Source organism: Coloeus monedula, assembly GCF_965178545.1.
Source record: "Coloeus monedula genome assembly, chromosome: 1".
In the NCBI taxonomy this organism is placed as follows: Eukaryota; Metazoa; Chordata; class Aves; order Passeriformes; family Corvidae; genus Coloeus; species Coloeus monedula.
In genome coordinates, this window is record NC_138781.1 from 88636894 (window position 1) to 88656442 (window position 19549).

General features: G+C 44.1%; 1 protein-coding gene across 3 annotated transcripts in view; it reads right to left on the reverse strand.

Moving 5' to 3' along the window:
- GRB10 (growth factor receptor bound protein 10) overlaps positions 1-12168 on the reverse strand; it is a 145672-nt gene extending 133504 nt beyond the window's left edge. The window contains exon 1 of one of the 3 annotated variants that reach the window (XM_082295568.1): positions 12052-12168. The gene's annotated coding sequence lies outside the window, so the exon portion shown is untranslated. Of the gene's footprint in view, positions 1-11720; positions 12010-12051 lie in introns of those variants that run through there. The other 2 variants (XM_082295569.1, XM_082295567.1) reach the window with 2 other exon arrangements.
- Positions 12169-19549: the final 7381 nt, after the last annotated feature.

Consider the following 19549-nt stretch of genomic DNA (forward strand, 5'->3'; position numbering starts at 1 on the left):
AGAACTTCAACACAAACCAGCCCTGCATACACCACGTTGCTGAAACGCTTCGTCCTAACGTCCCAGGGATTCCAAAGAAGTGGTGGATGTAACATTCATTGAACTGCAGAGGAGATACACCTCTCTCAGAAACCAAAAAAAAGACTATACATATATGTGTTCCACCTCAGAAACCTCCAGGCTTTCAAAATGGTAAGTCAGAATTTAAAGAGTTCTTGAGCTCCTCACACAATACACACAATTCCTTGCTTGGTTTCACAGTTACAGCTGCAGAAGTAGAGGATATTGGCAGGAAGAGGTGACTAAGACCAGGTACTGGATGATCACTGCCCACACAATGCAACAATTTATGGCTCTAACACAGGTTTAGGCAAAAATTCACTCTGACCACACCGCCTGATCTGTAGTCAAACACTGACTTTAGACAAGCCACAGTTGCACACAGGAAGAAAGCTTCAGTCCCCACACACTTTAAAAGAAAATAAATAAAACAATTAATTTTAAAAAGTACTCATCCCATGAATGCTTCTCTGGCTGGATGAGTCTTCTCTGAACCACTGCCAAAGTCAGTACAGATGTGACATGGCTGAAGGCAAGCATACAAGTTGTCCAGATATCCTGAGAAGAGGAACAAACTTGCTATTTGTATGCAACCACATTAGTGTGCCCATGAAATTACTGCTCGTTCATTACTTCCTTCACCTCAACAGCCCCAAAATCTAACACAGCTACGCAAAGCAACTGAAGCATTATGAGTAGCATTTGTTATAAAACCTGAAGTTCATTCAGCAGCTGACTGAGAATGCTCAAAGTAAAACACAGGGCATGGGGAGAACATTTAATACACATTTTGTCATTCTCCAAATTACCTTGCAAGAGAGAGAAACTGTTTCTAGATGAGGCAAGTCCCTGCAATAAAGGCTGAGAAAAGATCCCTTCCTCCATCCAAGAGTCCACAATATAATGGAATTGGTATCCAGCCAGAAAGACTAAGCTAGTCAAAACTCAATCATTTTTGTGATAAAATTATGGAAAACACTACTCAGAAATGTTTCTGAAGAGAAACCCCAGTCACTGCTGTGCAATCCTGAACCCAAGAACCTGAACTCCAGGCCTTCCCAAACTCTGTTTGGTAAAATGAAGAAAATCCATGACATGTCACCTTGCTCCTAAAATCATTCCACATTTACCACAGACAAGAATAATAATTACTGAAGAACTTATTTTGGTTTTCAGTCTGCAGGGTTGTTGGTTGGTTGGGTTTTTTTCAGGCTAAAGCAGGCCAGCCTTAGCAGGGATGAGAAATTGCAGCTCTAAGGCAGCCCCTCAAGAGTCACAGGAGTTCACGGGCAAGATCTGCCCCACAGCCATCAAGACCACTTCCTAGCAGACTCCAGAGCACTCACCTCAAATGCCTTTATTTGACTTTGGCTACAGAAATCCTTCTTGATCAGAGCAGAACGGCTAAACCAGCTCAGAGGCAGATCTAGGATTCTGAGACTGGGAACAGATGAGACATTCCAGGAAAAAAAAACATTTCAGCTGGTAACTGGTCTGAAACAAGTATGTTTTACCACTACGTTTCAGAGCAAGTCAACCAAATCTCTGGTGTTTGAACAGCTATTATGCTTGCTATTTCTCGTAATATGAATAATGATGGATTTATTACCAGTTACTTCCTCAGTTGCTCTGTTTTATGACGATCATATAATAAGATACAGCTACACATACCTTACATAATCTTCTGAAACTGTGAAGGTGATATTTTTATCTTCTTTAAATGTACAAGAGCAATAGTAACATTTTTGTTACGGCTGAGTTGCTCAATAAAAAACCCCACCTAGCACTGACATATTTCATATTCATTTTAAGAAAACAGCCCAGCAACATAGGTCCATTTTATCAAAAAAAGCAGTAAAATTAAGGCGAACATCGCTTTCATCCACATTCCAGGGCAGCAAAGATATCAAACACAAGGTTAACCCCCACACATTGCAGAAAACTCCCTTCAACAGGTAAAGCTTGCAAACACAAGCAGGCTCTGGAAACCCTCTACAAAGCCAGGTCTAGTCTTTAGCTTGCTTGTTTGTGTAGCTCCATAAGATTTGTTGAAATGCACAAAGGAAAAAAAAAAATAATTGCTGGGTTGCCAAGCTGGCCCAGCAGTTTGCTGCCACTGAAAAGAGATGGGACCTATTCTTCTCTTTCTTGTTCCTCTTCCTTTCCCTGGAAGGGCACCTCACCTTAGCTGCCCCATCACATGCTTCCAAGAACTGATCCTATCCTTTAACCCAGAAGAAAACCAACCTCAGGAAAAACAAGTACACAGTATAGCTTTTCTACCCAGTTAGAGAGTCAGCCATGCACACACGTAGCAAACCACCAAGCTGGCCCAAGGTAAGACACCCAAACACTCCAACAAAAACATAATCATCTTTCGGTAACAGTGAGCTCTTAACATGGCCCACATCCCTTGAGAAATGAAGATCTGCCTCTCTTCTAGGGGAGAAGTTTCTTCACCTCTTCAAATTGTAGACACACACAAAAAATTAGTGTTTCAACACTCAAAGAGGTAAAAGTGATCTGCCTCTCTGACAGCTGCAGGTGTGCTGTCTCCCTGAAACTCTACCAAAGTTGAGCACTGTCAAATTGAGCTGGAAGGCAACTTCACATCACCCATAGATATGTCACCTTAGCTCACATGAACTTAAATGAGACCCCTGGTGAATAAATCTTATTAAGGAAGAGCTGGACTGTTGGACATGAGGGACCCAAGAAGTTCTCAGAGATGAATACATGCAAAACGAAGTCAGGCTGTTACAGCACAGAACTCTTTCACTGAATTTTTTAAAATAATCCATTTTCCAAACACCTGTGAGAACTACTTCTGCTCCTGGGAAGAAGAGTTGAACCATTAACAAGTAAATGAAGACAAATTACACATTTACCAAAATTAGTTAAGGTTAAGATTAGCAAGACATCTTGCAATGCCATTCTTCCACTGAAGGCTGGTATCAATACTGTTTTTCAAAGACCACTGAGGAGGAAAGTTTTCCAACAACTCAACCAGGTGTTACAACTGTTACCACACACCTAAACTGCAGCAGCTGCAGCAGCCTTTGCAATGCTCCTCTGACTTCCCGTGTGTTAACGGTGTAATCCACCTCTGCTAGCAAGGAGCTCCACAGAGATTTTTCCTGACCTTTTTTAGCGTCAGCTCTAGAACAAAAAAATGCATGCCGAATGTGAAATAAGTCTGAGTACACATTAGAGATGTCAGCAACTTGAACAGCATTTGCTCTCCACTCCTACAGCTCATCTCAGTCTCACTGCTCAGTTCTCCTGAAGCCTTTTGGAAAGTAAACCCAATGCCTCTTGGAAACCCTTTCAGCTGCTAAATGTGATGACTACTGTGTAATGTTATAATAGCCTACCAGTAAAGTGCATCAAAAGAATCAGTTCATGAAAGTCAGTATAGACTGCGACATTCCAGTCTAGTTGTTTCTAGACCATGGTAAAGGGCTATTTTGATTGCTTTCCCCTCACAGGGCTGTCCTGGTTTCAACTGAGGTACAATTATTTTCTTTCTAGAAGCTGGTACAGCACTGTGTTTTGGATTTAGGATGAGAATAATACTGATAACACACTGATGTTGTAGTCGTTGCTGTGCAGTGCTCGCACCAAGTCAACAGCTCTTCAGCTTCTCACCCCACCAGTGAGGAGGCTTGGGGTGAACAACAGGCTGGGAAGGGATACAGCCGGGACAGCTGACCCAAACTGGCCAAAGGAATATTCCATACTATATGGCATCATGCTGAACAAAAAAACTGGGGAGAGTTGGCTGGGAGGCAGTGGCCTGTTGCTTGGAGACTGGGTGGGCATCAATCAGCAGGTGCTGAGCGATTACACTGTTCACCACTTGCTTGTATACTGTTTTTTAGTTATTATTTTACCTTCCTTTTCTGTTCTACTACACTGTCTTTATCTCAAGCCACCAGTTTTGCCTTCTTTTCAATTCTCCTCACTGTCCCAGTGATGTGGAGGAAAGTGAGTGAACAACTGTGCAGCATTTAGCTGCCTGGCTAAGGGAAGAAGGGCCTTCATTATAATCATCATTTAAACACTAAAACTAGGTGCCCAACAGCCAGGGAGGGAAAAAAAGCAAACCAAAGAACAACAACAAACCAACCAACAGACCAGGGGGGAAAAAAAGCCTCCACCACAAAACCCACCCCCTTTTGGCCTCAACTTTTCGGACTTCAGAATTCCTGGAATGACAAACAAAATAATACAACAAATAACAGAACAAAACAAAAGATGACAATGTTACAGCTGGTGAGCTTTTTCATAAAGTGTTAAAAATGCATGCGTTCTGCATGTAGATTATGGCAAATCTGCCTCTAGCATAAGATGCAGAGGCAAGAAGTATTTTGTCCTCACAATCATGCTGCACAGATAGGCTTCTCTTGGATATTGTTTACTACATCTCTTGCTGTGACCATGTACAGTAACTGGAACATCACAGTTAGAGATGGACAGGATAAACAAAAGCAACCTAAGCCATCAAGAAAGCATCTGCCAGCACTTGAGCCATTGTTCTGCACAATATCAAGGCTTGAATTCTGACATAATCCCGACATCTCGGGTGATGTCAGCAGGAGTAGCTATTAGAATGAAGAATGATCCCCCACAAGACATTAATTCAGAAAGAATCGATAGCCTTGCAATACGTATTTCTCCCTTAACATTCTCCTAAATGGACTTTAATACATTCGAGCCAGAAGGGGAAGCAGGCCTTTTAAGAAAGCTTGTGATATTTCTGTCTTGTGCCAAAGCCTTCTGAATTTTTAGCTTTTCCAACTCCTTGAAGTTTAATTCCACACTTGTGCTTTGATATAATAAAAGCTCCTCATTCCTTTCCAAGGATGCTCAGAGCTTTAACAGTACACTAAGCAAGACCAACCTACAGATTTTACCTTCCCCCAGTCCTTCTCACCCCCTCTCTCAATTCCCATTTAAGGAGAGAGAACATTCTCCTATCTGAATCCATACCTAGTAGTTTGACAGAGATGAACATCACGGAAAAGAAGAAAAGAAGAAAGAAGGGAGGAAAAAAATAAAATCACCTCCCCATTTTTATTTCAGACTTGAAAACTCCTGCTCTAATCCTTTCTAATATACAACTTTCTTGTCCTACTATCCTCCACTAGAATCAGTATCTGGGAAAATTTTTCTAGCAGTTTTTTCTCTAGTAAAGGATTCAAATCCTTGCTGCCAGTTAGTTTTGACATCTACAAATATATGAAGCATGCACACAGAGCCCAGTTGCAACTCCCCGACCAAAACTACATTTAAGTGTCAAATCAGAATCGCAGAACCACAGATCATTCACTAACAGCGACATCAGCAGCGAAAGATCTGAGTGACATTTTATGGATTCCCTTCCTCATAGTTCCAAAATTTAAATTAACACCTGAAGATGACCTAGAAATAAAGTCAAGCAAAGTAAAAAAGTAACTCATGAAAACTTAGTTCATGCTACAAACTAACAACGTAAGTTTGGACAGAGCTATAGCCACTCAATCAAGTCATCAATAAGGCAGAATTTAGACACTGGGCACTGAAAGAAGTTTCTAAGTGTTCATCACATGCTAATCTCTACCATGAAAAGAGTCTACAGACTTACAGATTCTCCCTGCTTATTGATTTTCTCACCAGGGATGCATAATGGAAGAATGATACTGGTCTCATGGAGTATTATCCACCCTTTCTTAGCTGCCTTCAGCAACCATAGGCTCAGCTTGAATGAGGACGCTCAGTTTCTCAGATTTCTCTGCTGACACAAAATTCTGCAGCAAGAGCATCAAGGGAGTGCAAGGACCACACTCTGATGTTTACTGTGTGAACAAATGTAGAAATCCCCACTCCTGCTCAGCAGGAGAGCTCCTTCCCACTGGGCTATAGGCTTATTCCAACAGGATGGCATGGTATTTCCTCTATGGTTTGTCTGCCAGGAAAGTAATTTCCTATTTTTGTCCTGTTGTGAGCTAGTAGAAGCTGGCATTGATGGAGGCTGGGAAGAATGAGAGGTTGATTTGCTTGTGGTTTAACCAAACATATGTTTACAATTACCCCATTCATCATGCCCTGTCTGTGCAAAACTGTCTTTTTTGGAACGTCCCCATGGTCCTTGGGTTTGGCCTCCAAAAAAGCTACAACAGACTCACTAAGAAATGCATTGTTTGAATATTACAGCTAGAGCAACAAAACCGTCCAATGGTTAATATTGCAACCATTAATGCAATTATTGAGCACTAAGATAAACATAGCTGCTCAACTTGTTGCTGTTGGCCTAAGGATGACAGCTCAACAGCAGGAGGGTAAGATAATGGGAAAACCTCTTGCAGTCTTCCCCTGGAGTCCAGCAAAAGAATACAACAGAAATAGGGCACCGTAATTCTTTCCCAAATATTCTACAGCATCTGCGCACAAGAGAATGCAGAGATGGTAGTGGTGCTCCCAGTAAGTTTGTCTGGGACACTCACCACCTCCACATCCAAGGACTGTGACTATCCCCATCGTCCCAAAGCTTTTTCATAAACACACTGCACAGTATAATTAAGACTTGCAACCCCACTCACCCTCTCCCCAGTTATTACTTAGGGGAAGAATAAACAGTCTGTTCCATCATCATGTGGTAAAGGGGGAGTTTCTCACTGCTGATCCTTTCTCCAAGAGGTCAAACTATTCCAGCAAATATGCCTTATCCCATCATACCTGAAACAGCATAAACTCAAAGACCGCAGTCTTGAAAGCTGCAAAGATTTCCAGGAAAGACACATTTCACCTCTCTCAGTGTCAATCAGGTAGACTTTCATGCCATGCACCTAGATTATTCTAGATCTAGTTTGGCAAAATACAAGCTTGATATAACCCATATTTTTACTTCATATCATATGTCAGAGAACTATACATTTTCCTCAACCATTTTACTCTCCCCAAAGTTATCATTTGATACCCAGGGATATAACAACTTACCAAAGATTTCTGAAAGGATTCAGGAAGAAGGTCCCTCACACTAATTTACAGCAGTACTTACATGTTGTATAATCCATGATACTGAAGAAGGTGTCCTACTCTGCTAAAAAGATCATCCACTTTAGAACAACTGATCTTCATGACAGACAGCTTTTGCTGCACCCATTCAGGAGTGGTAACCTGCATTCCCCATGGGTTAACTAACTGGGATGCAATTAGCAGATTTCATTAAAAGCTCTCTTGACTTGTAAACGAGCATTAGTGTTGGGCTTCGAAGAACACATCCTTAATTCGTCCTGACTATATTTTTGTTCAATCTACACCTGAGTCTCTGGTCAATGCCACTACAGGTTGCTTGCCTGTAAAAACCCAAGCAGCAGCCATAAAGCTGTTGCCACCTTCTAACAGAAGGTGACTCACCCAGCGCTCAAAATCTCCTACTTTTGTGAGTGACTCCTCACCATCAATCAGAAATCTCTGGTCTTTTCTGTTACAGAGACCAGGAAAAACAGAACTGTTCACAAGGGCACTACTCTAAAGCAGGGGATGAACTTGCAGTGCCTTGAGTCCTGAGACCCATGTCCATCTGCTCTGCATTAACTGGTCCATCTACGACTTATGAAGGACTCTAGGAAGGCAAGGAGGGAAAGAAGTTTTCAGTCAATGGATGCATATTAGTGTGAATGTGAACATCTCTTTATTAAAGAGTTTCAGGATACCTTGGCACTGATTCAGTGCTCCTATGTACATCTGAAGTCCAAAAGCTGCTAGAAACCATAAACACCACCATTTTCAGATGAATGTACCTGTACGAAAAATGTAGTGTCTGTCTCTCTACACCAGGTACCTGCTGACAAGATGGTATCCAGGGAAATAAAGCATGTAAGAAAAGGGAATGTCAAATACATCCAACCAAATCTTATAAAGTCAGGCTATTTCGGTTGTTTCATCACTGAAGACATTAAGAGACTGTTTGTAGACAGGATGCCTCATACTGATCAACAGTTTTCTTTAATGATGCACCCATAGTGGAACCTGGCTTTCTAGGATAGTACTCTCCAAATCCACAATGAGACAGAGGAGCCATATTGAGCTAAAGGGGGAACTGCTGTCCAATTCAACAGATGGCATGAGAATAGGAAAGACCTGGCACAGCACTAGTTCAGAAGTGCACAGTTCAACATGTATAAAGAAAGAGAAGTCAGTGAGGTGACATCTGTTTACTTCATAACATTATGTTTCAAAACAACCACTGGTTTGGGAGAAAAAGGGAATCAAGACTACTTTGCCACATCCAAGTTTAGACTGCAACATGCTCTCCTGACCAGCAGGCAGTGCAAGGACAGCAGACCTGTAAATAAAGCTCTATGACAATAAAGGGTTCCTTGATAACTTCGTTCCTTGTAATTCCTAAAAAAGATTGTGGGCTTTCAACTTTTCGGTAAAGGATCTCCATTCCTAGATTTCCCTGGGTGAACAGTTGCAACTGGTGTATTTTGGACATGGCCAGGAGCAGGTCCAGTTTCCAAGAAAAACAATCCCAACTTCTTAGCCTGCTTTCCTACAGAAGGAGGCTTATGCAATCACACTGTAGCCAAGCCAGTTGGCAAGCTGCATGCAAGCCTGACAGAGGCAGAGGTCTCAGGAGTTATCTTCCTTGTTTGTGAAAACACTGGGCCAGGTGGGCACATTTAAGAAACACTGCACTATGAACTAGCATCAACATTCTCATAGCTGAGATAAATCCAAAGAAAAGCAGGCTTCCTTAGTCTTAGTTTCGACAAAAATGTTGGCTTAAAGTGACAAAAAGCTTTTCCCCTGACCCCATTAATAAAGTTCACTCAGAGGTTTAGAATAAAAAGGCCAGCAGAAAATAGTAGTGGGTTTCACCACAGTGTTTTCTGCAACCAGTGCAATTTTTAATTGAGCAAACACTTAAATGCATCCTAAAAATGCATACCACTGGACATCAAAAGGTGCCCCTCCAGCTACTCCCCCACCCCCCATTTCAGTGGTCTGAAGAAGCACCTGAGTGCATTTCACACACAAACATACACACATACTTCCCAAGACAGATCTGAGCTGGTCTAAGCAGAAGTTATACCTAGAAATCTGGCCTCATATAGCATGGTCACCTCCCTAACCACATGTAGACAGGCACAGCAAAAGGGAGTGACAGCAGGGTCCCACCCAGAGTGACACTACCCGGGAGCCCCTCAGTTTGCCTGCTGCCACTGCTACGCACGCCCAGGGAAGCTGACAGTGCCTCGTAGTCTAGAGGGACATCTGCTAGTTTGGGGCTGTCAGAAAACAAATTCCCAGTGCAACACTCTGGTGCTGCTGGCAGAAGCAGTGCATGACCCAGCTATGCCTCTCCTCTGCCAGCTGGGAACTCCCTGCCTTGGAAGGATACCTTTGCCAGAAAGATCCAGATACTTTTTGCCCATTTACATCCCAAGCACAGATGAGAACATGACCAAAGATTTCTAAAAAATCTTTGTGACAATTCTTGCTGGAGTCATTTAAGCACTCGCAAGACAGAGGGCTGCAAACACTTGTTTTATTCACAGAGTGCACACTATACACTTCAGCAGAACTGAGATGCAGAGATCCATTTTGCATTTAGGCAATACTTTTGGACTACGTAATAAAAAACACAGGAATGAGCTACTGAAATCCAGGTGTGGCTGTATGTGAGGATAAAAGCCAACTCACACAGTGTTAGGAGAGGGGATAGTTTGATTAACAAAACAAAGGAAAACCATGGAAGCACCACAAGATCTTTAATATGTAGCCAGGGCAAACAAGACCTACTTTAAAAACAAATAACCTCCAAGTGAAGAAAATAAATCAGACTATAACAGGGTAAAATGATCACCAGAGGCAAGCATCAGGGTCTGCTGCTCTATCCGTTTACTGTTCGCAGTAAGGCTACCAAAGAGCACTCTTCAGGCTCTGCTGTTTGCTCTACACTGTGCAGGATTCTAGCAAGAGTCCGGTGTTGGAGAAAGAAAACCTAAGCAGCTCTGATATTAACATATACCCGTACAAAAGTAGCCAGAGGAATACGGCTCTGGAGCAGCTCTCCTTCTTATGCTGCACTGAGAGGTTAAGCCCTGCAGGAAGACTAACAGCATGGGAAGAGCATCCTGCTTACCTCCTGCACCCTGCCTCAGCCCCAAAACAATCGTCAAGCACAGTCAGAGCTCTCATTTAAAGTTTCAAGCATATTTCCCCTTTTCCAAGCAGGTGTTCTAATCTCCATGTGTTTGTGGTGGTTTTTTTTAACCTGTCCTCATAACTCACTCCCTTTAATCCCAGGATTAGCCTTGTTGCCCTTCTCTGTACCTTTTCTAGAGCTGTAAGTACAACTACTAGCCTCAAAACACAGGAATAGATGGAGCTGGAGTATTAATGCATCCTTGCTACGCATCCCGCAACATCTCCGTTAAAACACATAAGCACCTTTACAAAGCAAAACAATTTCAGCTGTCCCTTAGAAGCACAACTTAAGGTGGCAGACGCTCACATCCCTTCTATCCTGCCCTCTCTTGCTTCACCCCAAACCCAAATTCATTCTGCCTTAGTGAAGGGAAAAGCAAACCACCTTCTTTGGGTCTGTTTTAGAAAACCTGATCAATGCTGCTTTGACATACCAGCAACACATGTTCCCATTTCAACAAATGGGAGCATTTCAGGCAGACCACCACTTCAGATGGAGTGGGGCTCCTGGCTGCTGAATCAGCACTTTCCATCCTGCTGGTAATACAGAGTTATGTGACGCTTCAAAGGAAAGCGGGGAAAAGGGGGGAAAGGGGTGGGAGGGGGCGCTGGCACTTAAGCAACAGAAGCGGGCAAGAGGATTGTGCAGGAGTTCATCTGCCAAACCAATTAACTGCAAACTGTTCTTATAAAGATGCCACGGTTTCAGCCCCGGTTTGCAGTACCACAGTTATACAATGAGAGCCATGCGTGCGCGGCTCTCCGCGGCGGGGAGCTGGGGCAGGAGAAGCCCCGCACTTCCCCCAGGGAGGGTCTCCCGGGCTATCCACGGGCTCTCGGCACGGCGGGGGCGCGGCAGGGCCGCTCCTCGCGGGCACACGGCCGCCCGGCTGCCGCCGCACATCCCCGCCGCGGATGAGCAGGAAGGTGGCAGCACTCCGGGGTGGCATTTCTGCGAACTGCCCATCCGCCAGCTCTCCCGCAACGATGAACGCAGCGCGGGGAACACCGGGGAGTTTGGGCGGCAGCAGCACCACCAGCAGCTGGCGGGGCAGGTCTTCGCTCTCCTCCAGCGCGGGGCGACGGCAAAGCCCGGCACCGCCGGGGCGAGGCGCGCAGCAGGCGAGCAAACAAAACGCGGCAAGGAAGCCCCGAGACGGGGAAAAGGGCCGATCCCCGGAGCCCCGCGGCCGCGGCCCGAACGCCGTCCGACCCCGGGGGCTCCGCGCCGGGCGGCGGGCGGTGCGCGGGGGGCGCTCCCCGCGGGCACTGGGGGGGGCTCGCCGGCGGCCCCAGGAAAAGGAAGTTTGCTCTCCTCCTCCTCCTCCCACCGGCCTCCGCCACCGAGGAGCCGGCGAGCCCTCACCCACCCCGGCCCGGCCTCCCCCCGCTGCGGCTCCCCAGAGGCAGCAGCAGCCGCCGCCCCCCTGCGCACCCCGCGCCGTCCCCCGGCCCCTTACCTGCTGGGCGGGCGGGCGGCCGGCACCGTCCCCGCCGGGCGCCACGCACCCGCCAAGTTTGGGGCGGGCGCAGGGGGTCGGGGGAAGGGTCGTGCGCGGCGGTGGCGGGGACAGGAGCGCGGGCGGGGAGGGGGATCCTCCGGGCGGCGGGGTGGAGTGGGGCGCGGGCGGGGGAGAGCGAGCTCTCGGAGCCACGCGCCTCAAAACCAACAATAACAAAAGAAAAAAATTAAACTGAAAAAAATTAAATTAAAAATCAAATATATATTTTAAAAAAAAAAGGCAATTAAACAAGTTAAAAAAAAAAAAAGAAAAAACAGGCAAAACACACCCAACACGAACGGGGACGTTCGCGCCTCTGCAAGGCGTCCCCGGGCTGCGGGAGGGATCTGCGGAGAAAACTTCTGCCCGCCTGTCCGCGCTGCTGCCGCCGGCTCCGGTGCTAACGGCGCCCGCCGCGCTCTCCCCTCGCGCCCAGCTGACTCCCGGCGGCCCCGCCCCGCTCCCGCCTCGGCCCCGCCCCGCTCCCGCCCCCGCCGCACGCAGCCGCAGCCCCGGCCCGCGCCTCGCCGAGGGCGGGGGGTGGCCGGCAGTGCCCGCGGCCGCGGTGCCTCTGCCCGCCCTCCCGCGTCCCGGGGCGAGCGGGGCTGGAGGCGGCAGATCTCTGAGCTGTGGCGGGTCTTCTGCCCTCTAACAAAAGTTCACCCGCAGGTAGCACCGGCGCGTGCTTGTCTTGGGAAGGGCTTTTTTTTCTTTAAAATAAAACCAACAGAGCATCTGCACACGCGAGGCATTTGTCCTTGGATTTTTTTCTTTAACCTTATCGGTCCTGTTTTCACATTTTTCCCCGCGAAACTGCGCAGGGAAAGTGCCCCAGCTCCCCTTCCTGCTCTCCAGACAGCACGGAGCAGGCTCCCGGCGTGGGCCAACAGTGGGCTGTTCAGAGCTCCTCCGTACTGCCAAGCGCCCTGCTCTCCCGGGATCCTCAGGCTGCCACTAGCACTCCTACAGACTGCTGCTGCGAACTTGTGTGCATTGGGACCTTTGGTATCTCACCCGTGTAGCTCCGAGCCATCCTATCTGCAAGTACCTTGCAAATAACTCGGACTGTGGACAAGCTCTTTCAAGTGAAGCGAAGCTGCACGCTTCCCTGAGAGCTACTGTTTAAAGCATACAGACTTCCAACAAGAGTTGTCACACTCCCTGAAGAGAGGAAAATTCACTTCGCTAGACGCAAAAACACTTCTCATAAGAAAGTGGTCAGCCCTACAAAAGGAAACTGAGCCCAAAGAGAAGTGAGAGAAATCTCTGGGCTTCTCCTAAGACAGATACATGTACACTAATGGGAGTATTGTGGCTAAGCGGCCGAGCTGAATATATTTTGAAATGTAACAGGATACCTTCTCTGCTCTTGCTCTTTCTTTTTCCGTGGCTCTTCTTTACTGTATTTAAAGGAATGTTTTTCTTATCAGCCCGCCCCTCCTGTCCCCGTGTTTCCAGCCATGCTCTGGTCTCTCTCTGTTCTCACCACTCGCTCTCCCTGTACAAGTCCTCAAATAATCTCTCCAGCTTCCTTGTGTGTGTCACCTCAGCCTCTTGAACACACATGCCACTCTGCTGCCTGCTCGCTGCTCACCCTGCTCTCGCCACCAGCCCCCCGGCCTCTCCTCGGCACCGCACTTCCCTCGGCCGTCTCCACTTGATGCAGTGGCTGAGCGCTGCTCTTCAGTCTGTCAGCACCGCTGCCGCCCGTCCTGTCCTGTCCTGACCCAGTCCATAGGGACCTTGCTCTGTGGGCCGTCACTTCTCAGCCCCGTTCAGCCCTCTCTTCCTACCCCCGGGCTGGTCTGCCCTGACTTGCTGTGAGCCGCTATCTACCCTGACCTTGCGTTTTGTGGGTCCAGCCTCAGAGTGCTGGTGCCTTACCAAAGGAGAACCTGTCTCCTGTCCAAATTATGTAGTGAAAAGGCGAATGCAGGTGGTATCAGATTCCTGCTTGGGATTACTCCAGAGGCAAGGAGGCACCTACTCCCTGCTAGACCCCAGGTGGATGGACTAGCATTGCTGGCATCACAGTCCCACATGCTTATGTAAGAAACTTTCTGCACATGAAGATCCAGCCCAGATTGGAAGGGAACTCCAAAAATCAGCTGGTCCAACTTTTTATGGGAAAGGGATGAGGTTATCACCCTGTCCAATCAAATCTTGAAAGCCTCCAGTTGTGGGGACTCCACCCCATCCCTGGGGTTGATTTTCTAGTAGGTAATTGTTCTAACTGTAAAACAATTTCTTTTTTTTCAGTGAATCAAAATTAAGATGAAACCTCTCTTTGTGCAACTTGTACCTGTTGCTGCTTGCCTGCTCCCTATGTCTCCCTGTGAAGAGAGAATCTCCATCTTTTTTGCAGCCGTACATGTACCTGTATGATTTGACCAGGGTTTGTGCAATAGGTGTCCAATTCTTGCTGCTTTCGCAGAACCCGCTGCTGTGGGCACGGCCAAGGACTTTGACACACGCCTTTTCTACACACTGTTGAATGTTATTTGCCCCCGGCACATTCCTTAGCTGCGCAATGCAACAGTTATACTTTGTCATCTGTAGTATTTCCACCCTAGAATATCAATTTACAGCCCTGCATTACAGCCTGTCCTCAAAAAGCAAGAAGTGAAAGGAGAGAAGTTATATAACTGGTCTGGTGCTGCAGAGCCAACCAGCCACCAGCAGGATTGCATTGCAGGGATTCCCACCTTCCAAAACATCCCCTTCTTCCCCAAAAGTCCTGCTACCTCAACCTCTAAGGCAATTTACACACTTCGTCTTAAAACCAGACCACCTTTATGACTGTGGTGCTCTGCATCCACCACTGGAGGGAAACTGGAGGGATAAAGCTCAGGTATTTTGGAAACATCACGCAAGCAGCCACCTGGCTGCCTTCCAGTTTGCTCTTCCTTTGAGTGTGCTCACTGTTTCTCATATATAAGACTGCTGATCCATCAGTTAATCATATTGAGTAAGTACCTAAAATTAACTTTTAAATTATTAATGCATGAGAACATATCCGTTTGCCATGTACATTATTTTAAAGGATTACAGTGTGTACACTGAGTGCCATTAACATTACATTTTGAAGACAGTAAATTGACTTGTATGAAAATCAGAAGAGTTGATGGATTCCTCTAAAGATGCCTTTGACAATGATAAAATGTTCAATTGAATTATTACTAAGCATGTGTCTATACTTAAATTTCTTTCTAATACATACAAAAATAAATGGCTGCTCAAGTCTTATTAGTATAATATTTTTCATTATGTGGTGGGTTAAAAAAAATAGATACACATGAGTATTGAAAATATTCATCTGACAAATAAAAACACCAGGAAAGATATGTTTAGTTTCCTAGACTACAGCTGTATCATTCAAGACAATGTACTGTCATAAGGTTTTTTATCCAAAATAGCACCACTAAAATGGTTAAGTGGAGAAGTAGCAATGCATCTTTTCAGTGGCAGTGAAGTACATGCTTATCTTTTCCCTTAAATAACTAATCTTTGGTAACACCCTACACGATGCTGTACCATGAAAATAACAACCTAAAATGCTGATATTTTCTCTAAGAATAAAAGATTGTCATTTTCTGCAAGAAAAAGCACACAAGAAATAATGTTGGCAATAATGTATTCTGACTATGTAAACATTATTCCTGCTCAAGAACAGTCTAAAAAGTAAAGGCAAACATTGGTGCAAAAGCCTTGATGCCTTCAGGACTTTGTGCCCAGGAGAAGTTTGTCCCAGCTCCCTGTTTTCTTCTTCTTTGCAGTGGTTAAGGTTTGGGCTAGAGAAGATAAATTCCTCTGACCCATGACGGAAGAAGAAGATGGAAGAACTAATGAGACTGCCTGGCTGTGCTCAAGGGTATCCAGGCCACTGGGGGCAAAGAGGACAAAACATGCAGTCCCCTCCTAGACGGAGAGGGTCTTGCTGCTCTGCAGCTTCCAAGCTCAGAGCCTGTGGTACACTTGGACTTAGGGTATCAGTTTATTCTCTAATGTACTTCCTCAAGATATCCAGAAAGCCCAGAAAATACTCTTTTTTGCCATTTGTACTCCTCAGAAACTTGCATTAACGTAAGTTTCTCATGTGTTAAGGGTTCAAAACCAGGTCCAAAATATAAGCAGAATATAGGCATTCTCTGTCTATTTAGCACTACATTTAAGACTCAATAACTAATAATAAATGGCTGTTGGAGTTCAAATACTGTGGACTTGGTTTTCTTTCTGCAAAGACTTGAACTCTGCAGGGTGACTTTTCATTTTGGAACTTAGCCAAAGGACACTAAGCTCTACAATTCAGTTAGTTCCAACAGAGAAAAAGGTCATTTAAAAGTTTTATTAAATAGACTAATGAAAACTGTCTAGTAGATATGAAGTTTTCTTTAGAAACATTATTATATTTCATATATATACTGAGAACAGGCATAATTTTCTTTTCTATTACGTTGATTTAGGAAATGAAAATCCAATAGCAGAAGATCTGAAGAGGAGAGATCAGAATCTGGCCACTGCTTTCACTCTCAAAGGAACTTTCATGAAAGCGTTATATGAAAGTCAGCATTAAGCATGATCTTTAACTAGTAGAATGCACTGATAAAAGAATCCAACGATCTAAAAAGGGTCAACTTGGTCATTATTGCCTAGTAGGTATATAGGCAAAAGTGCTGACCAACCTTTGAAATGATAATAAGTTTCTTTTGTCATGGACAAAGCTTTTCACCTTAAATAGACAGGAAGTCTTCTAACACAGTAGAATTTTAATAAAGCTTAATCTGGAACAAAACCAACTCGAAATTATTTCTGTTTCTTTTACTATAAATGAAGCAAAGGCTTAAAATATTTTTAAAAGCTGTCCAGAAAAAAAATAAGTCTTTTTAACATCAAGATGGAAGGGGGCAAAACATTTTCCTTCCTTTCTGTCTACATACTTCTTTTCCATTGTGTTTATTCTATCACTCAATATATGGTGGAGATTGTAAGCTGAAAGGGGAAATGAAAGCACTAAGAAAAAAATCTAAAGTTTGTAAAAAGACTCACTAAATATAGCTCTAAGAGCTAAAGGATACAAATTGATTTTCAGTATTCACCAAAAGACTGAAACGACTGAAATTTTCAAAACTTTACATGTTTTCTACCAAGTATTCACTCGATTCTGGTTTTTAACTGATTCAGCAAGAACTTCATCAAATTCATTAGTTTTAGATGTTTAGACACTTCATCTTCTGCCCAGTTGTTATCAAGAGGATTTCCTAGTATCAGTTGAGTATAGAAAAGACTTTTTCTGTAGTCTATGTCTAAAGACTAGAGACAGAAAAAGAAAAGCTATGGCATGACCATAACTGAATAAACTCACTGTGTTCATAGACCACATTGTGGAGATCTACTTTTTGTTGCTAGGTAAGTTATATCTCTATTTACAGCTTTTTCAAAAGGCTGAATAGTCAGAGACATTTTGTAATTTGAGATGGAGTCCTAAGCTCCAGTGAGAGAGATGTGCTCTTCCTGGACTGTACAAAATAGAGCACTTACACAAGGTGGTGTAGAGGAGAGGGGAATTTTAAGCGATACTGATCGTTCAAACAGAAACTACATTAAAAAGATGAATACATTCAGCCCACCCTTCTACAAAAACACATCTGTTCCCACTGCTAGCTCCACAATTAACACATAGACTGATTCAACACTAAGAATTATAAATTGCTGTATTCTCTCAGTTCCAATGAAGTGATGAAGAAAATAGGTACTTTTGGACATCAAAGGTGTTAAGTGAAATGACACCTTAAAAGAATTTACTTTCCCCAAATCAAAGTCAGCTACTTTCCTGATGCATAATAAGTTTTCAACTAGGATGCCAAATATCACTAGAAGAAAAATTCAAAATTATACTGCAATAGGAGGAGATTCAGTTCAAACTATACTTTATATTCTCATTTATGACATGAGAAATCAGGATTTATTCAAAATGTCGTGCTCATTCACAGCTTTGCCACAGATAAGGAGAGAAGGCAACAAGAATTGTGACTCAAAATGAAATCCAGCCACACTGCAGTCAGTGGCAAAACTCTTAGGGAGCTTAGCGTGACTGTGATTTTGTCTCAAGTATTTTCTTGGTTCCTGAGGGAGGGGTAATTAAAATAATAAAGACAAAGAGAAAATCTTCAATGCCATAACTTGCCTGCAGGCTGTAGCTTTTAGAGCATATTTTCACAACAGCTGAAGCAGGATCATCAGGCTACTGCCATCTGAAAGCCAGAAACATTTAAATGGTGTAAACAAAAATAGATTACATAGAAGTAGGTTTTACCAAGCTGAGAGAAGAGGCACAGCAATCCAGCTGAACTGGAAACAAAACAGATCTTTCCTCAGTGAGTGCACTGAGCTGTGTGCAGATCCCAGCACCCTCTAAATTAAAATGCACCTCTGTACAACACAGCCTTGCAAGGAGTCTGTGCCTTTTGTTGGCTTTCAGGGTATGGATGCAGAGCTGAGATGTGTTTCAGGCAGGTTCTCCCCATGTGCTGTAGGCACCAACACTCTCCATAGCAGCCAGGTCATGTCTCAAGCCATTCTCCAGAGCAGCTGGTATGGAGTTTTGAGAGCATTCCCATCCTGTGACTTTAAATAAGCAAAATGCAGATGTGTAATAGTCAATTCAAGTCTGAACTACATGCTTTGTGTTTAAACTGCTGTTTTCAAAGGAAGTCATATTTTGCTTTCTTGGTGCAAGAAGCACTAAAAAAATTGCCAAACCAAAACCAATGTACACTGCATTATAATTGAAATTAATCTCTTGTCACAAAGTTTTAATCTCTCACTAACTCTTCTTACCCAATTAAGCCAAAACTTTCTCAGAAACTATCTGGTAGGAGAAGATTCCCTTGCTCCATCCACAGCAAGCAGTGGATTGGCTGCTTAAAGAGAGTGTTGAGAACTTGTGTTAAAATAGAAGTTGTGTCCACAGTGATTTAAAAGTCTATTTTTTACAAGTCTTGTCTATTTATTCAACTATACTAAAGGAGTAAGGAGTCATTCTCTGGTTTAAATTATTTCCTTTTGTTTGGAAAAATAGTCATCCAAGGAGACTGATGGGACTTGCACTTCATACTGTCTGGCCAGAAGTAGGCATTTAGCATATCTTTATTAAAGGGAAAAACTTGGAGGACAAATTATATGATGTACACAAAGTGATATACATCCTTTGATAAGAGAGCAGTCTTTCAACAGAAAGGACTGCCCTGTGATTGCTATCCTGACAAAATGAAGATTTCTTGGCGGTCATTCCAACGTTGATTCTATGATTCCTCGCCTCTCAAAACTGTGATGGCTGTTCTTTATCAAAGGACCTCTTTTCCATGATTGTCAGATTTATACAAATAATCTGCATATATTCTTAGAGTAATTTGTAACTTTCTTGAGAAGGAAATTTTTGAGGATTCTTCATTTTGCTATCAAATTGTGTAATTAAAGTTACTAAGGTCAAATTACCCTGACTGTTTTCCTCTGATGCTTTAGCAGATGTGAAATAGGAAAACAAAGATGTGGTGCAACACAGTAGTCCAGACACTTCATCTTCAGCAGCACTCTACATCCACAGGCAGTGAGAAGTCTCAGGGAGTCTCTACAGCAGCTGAGAGGAAATCCACTAGTGCTCCTCAGGAAGTTCTCACCACCTCTAGCTGGAAGTTTGGGACAAACAAGCTTGTCACCAATAGCCTAAGGTTTAGCTCTGATTTATTCTGTTTTTCTAAACTAACTCATGTAAAGGTGCACATCTGATT